Below are 12,452 nucleotides of genomic sequence, written 5' to 3' on the forward strand. Positions count from 1 at the left end.
TAAAGGCTGAATATCAACCAAGGAGACTTTTTGTATAAATATTTTTATTCAGACATAATGTGTGTGCCATATTATTTATACCCTTGCTTTTTAAAAAGATAGTGAAATACATTAGCAATTTAAAAAAATTTTCCTATGTAGTTGATGCATTAATTACAAGTACAATGTTTTATAACTATTATCACTATTTTTGCCCCCTCAATATTTTTTTTCTTCAATCAAAACTTTATTCCACTAGGTAATAATCATCCCCCTTCTCCTTTCTTCTAGTACCTGGTAAGTTTTTTCTTTTTAGATCTATTTTTTAAGGTTTAAAAATTATCTTTAAGTAGTTATACACAGAAGTTGCTATTTAACAAAGCAGCTTATAAATACAGTGCATCTTGATTAATGTCACCCCTTAACATTCTCACCTACCCCTCTTCAACGTACACTTTCACACACTCTTTTTAATTTTGTAGGATATACATTGAATTCTTGACTGCATTCTTCCCCTTTTCTTCTTTTTTTTTGGGGGGGGTCCAGTCATGGAGCCTGAACTCTGAGCCTGGGCACTGTCCCTCAGCTCTTCAGCTCAGGGATACAGCTCTACCACTTGAGCCACAGTGCCACTTCTGGTTTCTGAATGGTTTATTGGAACTAAGAGTCTCATTGACTTTCCTGCCCAGACTGGCTTTGAACGGTGATCCTCAGATCTCAGCCTCCTGAGTAGTTAGGATTACAGGTGTGAGCCACCAGCACCCAGCCCACTACATTATCTTGATCCATTCATCCTTGAGAAGCATCTGGGCTGATTTCTTACCTTGGCTACAGTGAATAATGCTGCAAAGTACATGATTGTACTAATGGCTTTACTGTATCCTCCATGGTAATTTTTAATCTGTTTTCTACAAGCTATTACTAGCTCTCTGAATTTTTCTATTTACTACTAATAAGGAGAATCATACAATATTTATCCATTTATTTTTGTGTTTATACTGAAGCTTGAACTCAGTGCCTTGTGCTCTTGCTTAGCTTTCTCGCTCATGGCTGGTACTCTACTCTACCACTTAAGCCTCACCTCCAGTCCAGCCTACCCCTCCCTTGTTCCTTCCAGGGTTGGAAAAAGGAAGAGTGAGAGAACAAATTGGACTTTAATGTCTAGAAGTGATTAAACTGAAGTATTTGTTTTGAGAATAAATGAAAAAAATCTCCTCTCAAAATTACTCACATATATTTTTGCAAGCATTAAATATGTATTAGGCAATATAATAAGTTACAATGCAGGGAATATAGACATGGATTGGATTTTAAAAGTTCTTTGTCTACATTATCAAATGTTCTAGAGTTGTGGCAACTTATCTTATTATTCCAATTTAGTGATGATAAACTAAGTACAAACAGGTAGAGATGTGTTCAAAGGAAGATGACCAATTAGATTTCCAAGGATGGATTAGAATCCCTTTTCTATTGGATTCCAAAACTTCCTGCTCCAGTTGCCTTTGCAATTTTTCTTTTTCTTTTTCCTTTTTTTTTTTATTGTCAATCGTGGGGCTTGAACTCTGGGCCTGGGCACTGCCCTTAGGTCTTCAGCTCAAGGCTAGCACTCTTCCATTTGAGCCCCAGTGCCACTTCTGGCTTTTTCTGTTTATGTGGTGTTGAGAAATCGAACCCTGGGGCTCATGGAAGTGAGGCAAGCATTCTACCACTGAGCCACCTTCCCAGCCCTGCAATTTTTTTTTTTTTAGTCCGGTCGTGGGGCCTGAACTCTGGGCCTGGGCGCTGTCCCTCAGCTCTTCAGCTCAAGGCTAGCACTCTACCACTTGAGCCACAGCACCACTTCTGGCTTTTGTCTTATGTGGTGCTGAGGAATCGAACTCAGGGCCTCATGCATGCAAGGCAAGCGCTCTACCACTGAGCCACCTTCTCAGCCAGCCTGTAATTTTTCTTGGAGTCTGTTCTATCCACTCTCCAGTTAAGACCCAGAGTGATTGTGCTGGTAGATGGAACCCTAGACTTGGATTCATGAGGCTCAGGCTGTTTGTTCCACCTCACTTCACAGGTAGGAAGCAACTTATTCTCTCAATGGCGTTTTCTGTGGGGTGTTATAATAATCCCTTTCCAAAATACTTTATAGGTTGTTCTTTCTTTAAATCATTTTATAATTATTTCTTCACTTAACAAGTTTGATGAGTAAAGATTGACAATGAAATCAGGTGGAAAGTAAACTACATTAAGGCTGCACTGAAAGAATAAAATATAGGCCAAGAAAGGAAAAATACTTTGTATCCTCAGTATTGATATACATTTATATGAATTAAGGAAAGGAAGGGAAACAACATAATAGTGAGTCAAAGGACAAAAAGTGAACCAATGCAACAGTGATACAAGACAATATGTTGGAAGTGAACTGTACAACTTGAGGGGGTGCGGAGAGGGAAAATTTGGAGAAAAATGAGGGAGGGGTAACAAGTTCAACAAGAAATGTACTCACTACCTTATATATGTAACTGTAACCCCTCCATACATCAACTTGACAATAAAAGTAAATTTAAAAAATAGAATAGAATAGAATAATGACATCTTAAAAAATGAATAGAAGTCACCAAGGTGAAGTGTATCACTAAAAGAATGGTGACCGACACAGTCATGTGGAGCAAGGAGAGGGGACATAGTCAATCTCCAAGTTCTTAACTCTCATTTCGTTCATGATTATCTCTCCAGGGTCAAATCCAATATGCCAAATGCAGATCGCTTAGAAGGGAAAAGGTGATTACAGGAGGAGTTCCTTTGAAGCCAGACTTTCCCAGATGTTATGAGCTTGTTCCCAACCTGAACTCTCACCTAGTCAAATACTTTGTCAGTGTCCCTTTGTTTTACCTTTGAATCACCTAACATTACACAACCCATGTTGCAGAATTGTTTTTTACCCTCGTGGTATCTCTATTCACGTAAAAACTGAAGGGTAAAGGGGCATGGAAGTATTTTATCACAATCTTTCTCCACTTTACCCTTGTTTGAAGGTTACTTTCTGTCATCCAATATGTGTTTAAAGAATGAATAACTGGTAAAAATAATGAGTTGATGCCCTGATATTAACTTCTACAGTATCCATAACAGGGACTCTTGGACTTCGACTCTTGCCCCCACAGAAGTCAGCACACACTACTTCCTTTTGTACCAAAATATAAAACAGATGATCTGCCGAATCTTCAGATTTGCCAAATTCTCAGCACAAATGGCCTTACTGCAAAGGTCTATGGTAGCAGTCTGGCTTTGGTTTCTGGTTGTAACCATTTATTTCCCTTCCTGAATCCTGATCTCTTCTTTATACTTAGGTTCATAATGAAAAAGTCTGTTCAGCACACTGAGCAAATAACTTGATATGTTCTTCTCACTGTTAGTAGTTTGCTTTCTTTCTGCTAATCTTGAGAGAATGCTTTTTTTCTAAAAGGTTCCTGCTTTAGCCAGGTGCCTTGGCCCTTGTTAATTACATCTTAGTTCCATACATCCTTTTCCTGAACATTTTAATTAAGACCTCCTGTTAGAAGCTCCTTAGATTTAATTATACCCTGTTCATTGAGCCACATCTTTTTGCATCTTGTGAGTCTCTCTCTGCTCAGCCAATGTGAGCAGAGGGGCAGGGCCTGCTAGGTTAGGGATGAAAAGGGTATAGCTGCCTGCTGTGTGTGGTTGCTTGTCAGATATTTTAATCCATGGTGTGCCCTTTTGCAGAAGTAAACTTTGCCTTCCTGAATTCCTTTTGAGTTGTCCTTACCCTATGTGGCACTCCAACATTGGAGCTATTTCTAATATCACAACAGTACAAAATGTTATTGTTGGTTGTTTTTGGTTTTTGTTTTAGTTCAGGAAAATCAAACTCCAGGAAACAGATACTTGAAAAGGGCAGAGAGGGGCCAAGGGGAAATGGGTAAACAAATGAACATGAGAAGAGGGGGGAGAATCAGTCAAGAATCCAGTGCCTATCCAACAAAATTAAGAAGAATGAGGGATGGGTAAGGGAGAAATGAGTGAGAATGTTGGATAAGGTGGCACTCACCAAGATATATCCATGAACTGCTTTGTTAAATGGAAAGTCCTCTGTACAACTACTTAAAGATAACAAAAATTAAAAAATAAATTAAATATTTAAATGCAGATTGGAAATCAAACATAGAAAGAGGTTATGTGTTTGAACAGGTTCTATGTTTATACCCCAGCTAGTAAGAGATACAACCAGGATTCTAACCCAGATAGTCTGGCTCAAGAGACTGCCATTATTGTAATAAAGATGAAGATTAGGTTGAGCCTTTAGTGCAGGTGGAAACACAAAAAAATTTGAGGAGAATTTGATATTTACTGTTTTATCCAGTGTTTCCAAGTAGCTAGAAGATTTGGCAGATCATCTGCTTTATATTTTGGCACAAAAGAAAGACATATCCAAGAGATCCCTATGAGAAGACATGTGGCTAACCTCATGAACAGATGCAACAGTCTTTTCAAATATTTTTCATGGAAAATTTGTAAGGATATGAGTCATCTTTACAAGACAGTGATAAAAACAGAGTACAGAACTATATATGAAGGGCTGGGAAGTTGGCTCAGTGGTAGAGTGTTTGCCTTGCATGCCTGAGGCCCTGGGTTCGATTCCTCAGCACCACATAAGAAAAAAGAAAAAAGCCAGAAGTGGTGCTATAGCTCAAGTGGTAGAGCGCTAGCCTTGAGCTGAAGAGCTTAGGGACAGCGCCCAGGCCCAGAGTTCAGGCCCCACAACCAGACCCCCCCCCCAAAAAAAAGATGATATCCAACACCTTTCACATCCATTTTGTATCCATCCATGTACCCCAATTCAATAATCCTGAAATGTTGAAAAGTGGGCACTTTGTGTCCTAAAATATTTAAACCAATTTCTGGGTGCATAATAGCCTACGTAGACTATATAAAAAATAATAAAATTGAGTAAAAAATTGATCTCCTCCAACAATGACAACCTCAGAACCAGATATATTCATTGTTGTATTTCACCAAATCTTTAACAATTAATGTCATTTGTTTATTCCAAAGAGTTTAATGAGATGTAACTCTTCTGAACTCATTCTTTAATATCCTGTTATTCAAAATCAGAACTGAATTCAACAGCAGTAGCAGGAGGAGCTCGGGCAACCATTACCAAAAAATAAAATTACAACCAAAAAATCTCAAATTAACATACATCTAAAATTTCAAGAAAATGCTAGAATATAGAATATGGTACAATATCAGAAAGATCATTCACTGTGCTAAAGTTACTTTTTGTTGGTCATGAGGCTTGAACTCTGGGCCTGAGTGCTGTCCCTCAGCTCTTCAGTTCAAGGTGAGTGCTCTACCACTTGAGCCACAGCGCTACTTCTGTTTTTTTAGTGGTTAATTGGAGATTAGAGTCTCACAGACTTTCCTGCCAGGTTGGCTTTGAACCTTGATCCTCAGATCTCAGCCTCCTGAGTAGCTAGGATTACAAGTGTGAGCCACTGGCGCCCAGCCGCTAAAGTTACTTTTATACCAAAAATCCAAGGATTATTCAATATATGCAATCAATAAAAATAATATACAGAATTGATGGAAAACCTAAAACCTTTCACAACAAACAAAAGCAAAAAGAATTCATGAACATTAAACCAGCACTACAAAGGATACTAAGAGAAAAAAAAAGTATCTGAAGAAGATAAAGTCTATGAAACACAGCATTGAATAAAAATCACTAGAAGACTAGTTTAGTACACACAAGAAGAAGAAAGAAGAAGCTACCAGGAAACAACACAACGGCAGGAAACACAACATATTTCTCCATAGTAATGTTAAATATCAACAGGTTCAACTCCCCAACCAAAATACGTAGAGCAACAGATTATATCAAAAGACAAAATCAAACCATCTCTTGACTCCAAGAAACACATCTCACAAAGATAAACAGAAATTCTAGGTGAAGGGAAAAAATACCTTTCATACAAAAGCATCCTGCAAGAAGACAGGACTAGCCATACTGTTATCTGATACAACAAATTTTTCATTAAAATCAATACAAAGAGACAAGGAAGGGCATACATGTTAATAAAAGAAATGATCCACAAAGAGGATATCACAGTGGTTCATATTTATGCACCAAACAATGGGGCACCTAAATACATTAAACAAATATTCTTACACATACAGAACATGATAGACCCCCAAAACAATAATAATGGGAGACTTTAAAACTTCACTCTTGCCAAGGAACAAGTCAACTAAATAAAATAAAAGATCATCAATGAAGCTTCTGAATTAAATGACACCATAACCCAAATGGACTTAGCAGCTATCTATAGAGTATTTCACTCAACAACCAAACAAACAATTCACGTTCTTCTCAGCAACCATGGAACATTCTCCAAAATTGATCATATCCTAGATTATGCAACAAGCCTAAACAAATACAAAGGATTGAGATAACTCCTTGCATCCTATCTGATCACAATGGAATTAAACTAGTTCTCAACAACAAAATGTACTGCAGAAAACACTCAAATACATGGAGACTGAACGATACACTGCTGAACAACATGTAGGTCACTGAAGAAATAAAGGGAGAATCAGAAAGTTCTTAATTCAGTGAAAATGAAAGTACATCATACTGGAACCTCTGGGATACAGTAAAAGCATTGTTGAGAGGTAAGTTCATAGCTCTAAGCATGCAAATAGAGAAAATGGAAACAGCTCAGGCAGATAATGCTATGATGTAACTAAAGCTGCTAGAAAACAAAAACCAAACCCCAAACTACTAGACAAAGATAGTAAAGATTAGTGCAGAAATTAATGAGTTAGAGACTCAAAAAATTATAAAGTCAATGAAACAAAAAGCTAGTTCTTTGAGGAAAAAATAAAATAAAATTGGCAAACCACTAGCTAAATTGAAGAGACTCAAATCCATAAAATCAGAAATGCTAAAGGAAACATTACAATAAACATCCAAGAAAACCAAAAAATGATGAAGGACTATGACAAAATGTATACTCAAATAAGATAGAAAATCTAGTAGGAGTAGATAAGTTCCCAGAGACATACAAACTGCCTAAACTGAAAGAGCTACAAACCATTTAAAAAGGTCCATAACACCTAAAGAGACAGAGGAGAATAACACATGTCTCAGTGGATTCATGGCTTAATTCTATAAGGTTTTTTTTTAAGTTGAACTAACATCAGTACTTCTCAAATAGAAACAGAAAGATCAATTCCAAGCTCATTTTAAGAAGCCAGCATCACACTCATCCCAAAACCAGATGTGGATCCAACAAAAAAAAGAGAACTATAGACCAATCTTTCTGATAAACACAGATGCAAAGCTCTTCAATAAAATTTTAGCCAACAGAATTCAACATCTAATCAAAAAAAGTCATATAAGCTGAGTGCTGGTGGTTCACTCCTATAATCAAACTATTCAAGAGACTGAGATCTAAGGATCATGGTTCAAAGCCAGTGCAACCAGGAAAGCCTGTGAGACTCTTATCTCCAATGAACTACTCAGAAAAGGTGAGAAGTGGCACTTTGGCTCAAGTAGTAGGATGATAGCCTTGAACCAAAGAAGTTCAGGGGCAGCCTCTAGGCTCTGAATTCAAGACCCAGGACCAGCACAAAAACAAAAACAAAAGTCATAAATTTTGATCAAGTGAGTTTTAGCCCAGAGATACAAGGCTTGTTTAACATACATAAATCAATAAACATAGTTGTTAGAGTGTATTAGACTTTTCCAGAAAACCACACAGACATCCAGGTACAAAGAACAAAGAAAAGGTTTATTGCCAGCAAAGGGACTGGCAAGACCTCTTCTCACAAAGGAGGAATGAGAAGTGCCCATTATTGTCTGAGGTGACCTATATAACCTACTGAGGCTAGGAGGGGCTAGAAGGGGCTAGGAGGCGGCGACCCCCAGGGTGGATGTGTGGACCAGGAACTTCATCATGGCCGACTAGGATTGATGGCTGCTGCCCAAGTAGTAGATAAGGGGTTTTGCAGCTGCCCAGACCTGAACGTCATTCTAAGGGGCTCTTGCTGCCTTATTTGGTGCTAGCCACCCCAGAAGAGTGCCATCTCCAGGTGAAGGAGGGAGTTGGAGGCTGATTATTTATTGCCTTTACTAAATGGGCCTAGTGTTGCCTAGGAAGGGATCACGCCAAGCTGTGGAAGGAGGAAGGAGCATGCTAAGCTTTGGGAAGGGAGCTCATTGGGCTAACAATAATGCATCATTTCAATAGGGCCAAAGACAAGAACCACATGATCATCTCAAAGATGCAGAAAAAGCCTTTAACAGAATCTAACATCCATTCATGTAAAAGCTCTGGAGAAGCTAGGAATAAAGGGAAAATACCTCAAAATAAGGATACATGACAGACCAACAGCCAACATCATACTGAATGGTGAAAAACTAAAACCATTTCCTCTAACATTAAGAACAAGGCAAGGATGCCCACTGTCTCCACCCCTCTTCAGTATAGCTCTGGAATGCCTAGCCTGAGCAAAAGGCAAGAAAAGGACATAAAAGGGATTCACATAGGGAAAGAAGAAATCAAACTATCATTATCTGCATATGACATGATATTATATCTAAAGTACCCCAAAGACTCCATTCCCAAGCTCCCAGGTTTGATCAATAACTTTGACAAAGTAGCAAGATATAAAATTAACCCACAGAAATCAGTAGTCTTTTTGTATATCAACAATATACATGTAGAGAGTGAAATCAGGAAAATGACTCCATTTGCAATCACTTCAAAAATAAATAAGTATCTGTGAATAAACCTAACCAAGTAAGCAAAAGACCTTTATACTGAAAACTATGAATATTGGAAGAAAGAAATTAAAGACAACATCAGGAAATGGAAAGACCTTCCATGTTCATGGATAAGTAGAATTAATATTACTACTGCTGCTATTCTTCCAAAAATTATCACAAATTTAACACAATCCCCATCAAAATCCCAATGACATTCTTTACTAAGATAGATAACATAATCCAAGAATTCATTTGGAACAATAAAAGACCTTGAGTAGCCAAAGCAATTCTAGACAAAAAAAGCAATTCTGGTGGTATCACAATCTCAGACTTCAAGCTCTACTGTAGAGCTATGATAATCAAAATAACTTAGTAAAGGCATAAAAATAGAACCAAAGATCAATGGAACAGGCTAGAAGACAGAAACAAAACATTATATTTACAGTTATGAATATTTATAAGGGAGCTAAAGATACATAGTGGAAAAAAGATAACCTCTTTAATAATTGATGTTGGGAAAACTGGGCATCCATATGCAGAAAACCAAAAGTGGATGCCTGCCTGTCACCATGCACTAATATCAACTCAATATGGATCAAATACCTTAAGTCACACCTGAAACCTTGAGATTACTGCAAGATGGAGTAGGAGAAACACTAGAATGTATAGGAATAGGCAGAAACTTTTAGAAAGGGTCACATGGGCACAGAAGATAGGCAAATTCACAAGTGGATTACCTCAAAATTTAAAGTTTCCGCACAGCAAAGGACATAGTTACTAAACTAGAAAGACAGCCAATCAACTAGGAGATCTTTAACAGCAATACTATTGACAAGAACCTAATATCCAAAATATAAAGGAGCTTAAGAAACTAACCCCTCTCAAAGCTAATAATCCAATCACTAATTAAATGGGCTAAGGTCTCAAGGAAAGACTTCTCAGAAGAAGAGGTAAGAATGATAAAGGCACATATGAGGAAATGCACACATACCTGGCCATGAAGGAAATAAAAATCCAAACAACTCCATCTCACCCCAGTTAGATTACCAACATCAAGAATTCAAAAAACCAGAGTGCGAGATCTGTTGCTGCCGAGGAGAGGAGCATCAACAGCGGCACCATGGCTCAACAGAAGAACCTTGAAGGCTATGTGGGATTTGCCAATCTCTCATATCAAGTATACAGAAAATCAGTGAAAAGAGGGTTTGAATTCACACTTATGATAGTAGATGAATCTGGACTGGGAAAGTCAACATTAATCAACTCATTATTTCTCACAGATTTGTATTCTCCAGAGTACCCAGGGCCTTCCCATAGAATAAAAAGACTGTACAGGTGGAACAATCCAAAGTTTTAATCAGGGAAGGTGGTGTTCAGTTGTTGCTCACAGTAGTTGATACTCCAGGCTTTGGCGATGCAGTGGATAATAGTAATTGCTGGCAGCCTGTTATCGACTATATTGATAGTAAATTTGAGGATTATCTAAATGCGGAATCCCGGGTGAACAGGCGTCAGATGCCTGATAACAGGGTGCAGTGCTGCCTGTACTTCATCGCTCCCTCAGGACATGGACTTAAACCATTGGACATTGAGTTTATGAAACATTTGCATGAAAAAGTGACTATCATCCCATCAATTGCCAAAGCAGACACACTCACACCAGAGGAATGCCAGCAGTTTAAAAAACAGACAATGAAAGAAATCCAAGAACATAAAATTAAAATATATGAATTTCCAGAAACAGGTGACGAAGAAGAAAATAAGCTGGTTAAAAGATAAAGGACTGTTTACCTCTCGCTGTAGTAGGTAGTAACATGATCATTGAAGTTAATGGCAAGAGGGTCAGAGGAAGGCAGTATCCTTGGGGTGTGGCTGAAGTTGAAAATGGTGAACATTGTGATTTTACAATTCTAAGGAATATGTTGATAAGAACACACATGCAAGACTTAAAAGATGTCACTAGTAATGTACACTATGAGAACTACCGAAGCAGAAAGCTGGCAGCTGTGACTTACAACGGTGTGGATAATAAAAAGAATAAAGGACAGCTTACCAAAAGCCCTCTGGCACAAATGGAGGAAGAAAGAAGGGAACATGTAGCCAAGATGAAGAAAATGGAGATGGAGATGGAGCAGGTGTTTGAGATGAAGGTCAAGGAGAAAGTCCAGAAACTGAAGGACTCTGAGGCTGAGCTCCAACAGCGCCATGAGCAGATGAAAAAGAATTTGGAAGCCCAGCACAAAGAATTAGAGGAAAAACGGCATCAGTTTGAGGAGGAGAAAGCCAACTGGGAAGCTCAACAATGCATTTTAAAACAAGAGAACTCTGCGAACCTTGGAAAAGAACAAGAAGAAAGGGAAGATCTTTTAAACTCTCCATTGACCACCAGTTACGTATCAGTTGCCAATATGCCAGCTTGGACATCAGTGTTTGTTGGATCCGTTTGACCAGTTTCCACCAGTTTTATCCATAATGATGGATTTAACAGCACGAGGAATACTATTTTGTGGTTGTTGTTCTTGATGGAGATTAAGATGCCTTGAATTGTCTAGGGTGTTCTGTACTTAGAAAGTAACAGCTCTAAGTACCTTTCTACGTTTTCTTTTTTATTATTATTATTAAACAGATGTCTTCAATTTAATGTAAGAGAACATTTAACAGTTGTACAATCATGTTCTGGTGGTTTGATTGTTTACAGGATATTCCAAAATAAAGGACTCTGGAAGGTTTTCACTGAGGATAAATTGTCATACTATGATGCAGACTATGCTTCTCTATGATAATTATAATACAGAGGCTCCATTCAGTGCAGCCTATACAATAATGTAATTTAGTCTAACACAGTTGACCCTATTTTTGACACTTCCATTGTTTGAAAATACACATGGAAAAAAGAACGTATATGCTTACAGTGCACCTAGAGCTTTTTATAACAACCTTTTGCTTGTTTGTTTTGGATTCTTTACGTATATATTATTCTCATTTAGTACCCTCTTTAGCCAGAATCTCATTACTGCTTCATTTTTGTAATAACATTTAATTTAGATATTTTCCATATATTGGCCCTGCTAAAATAGAATATAGCATCTTTCATATGGTAGGAAACAACAAGGAAACTTTCCTTTAACTCCCTTTTTACACTTTATGGTAAGTAGCAGGGAGAAAATGCATTTATAGGTCATTTCTAGGCAAATTGTGGAGCTAACAACAAGCCTGTTTCTACCTATATGCAGTCTCTTTATTTTACTAGAAATGGGAATCATGGCCTCTTGAAGAGAGAAAAAGTCACCATTCTGCATTTAGCTGTATCCATATATTGCATTTCTGTATTTTTGTTTGTATTGTAAAAAAAAATCACATAATAAACAATGTTGTGATGTAAAAAAAAAGAATTCAAAAAACCAATTTGGTGGGGTTGTAGAGAAAAAGGAACCCTATTGCACTGTTGGTGGGAATGTAAACTAGTTACAACCAGTCTGGATAGCAGTCTGGAGGTTTCTAAACATAGATCTTTCCTATAACCCAGTCATACCACTCCTAGACCTCTACCCAGAACTTTACAAGCCAGGATACTGTGAAGACACTTGCACATCCATGTTCATTGCTGCACTATTCAAAGTAATCAAGTTATGGAAACAGCCCTGATGTTCTACAATAGATGAGTGGGTTTTTAAAAAAAAGTGGTACCTAT

At 37.7% G+C, this 12,452-nt stretch overlaps 1 pseudogene across 1 annotated transcript; it reads left to right on the top strand.

Annotated features, from left to right (window-relative positions):
• Window positions 1-9,839: 9,839 nt before the first annotated feature.
• Window positions 9,840-12,137, top strand: LOC105986209 (annotated as a pseudogene). The gene has a single exon (XR_001175100.1). The product of XR_001175100.1 is annotated as a septin-7 pseudogene (transcript).
• Window positions 12,138-12,452: the final 315 nt, after the last annotated feature.

This window comes from Dipodomys ordii, unplaced genomic scaffold, assembly GCF_000151885.1.
Source record: "Dipodomys ordii isolate 6190 unplaced genomic scaffold, Dord_2.0 Scaffold33, whole genome shotgun sequence".
Lineage (NCBI taxonomy): Eukaryota > Metazoa > Chordata > Mammalia > Rodentia > Heteromyidae > Dipodomys > Dipodomys ordii.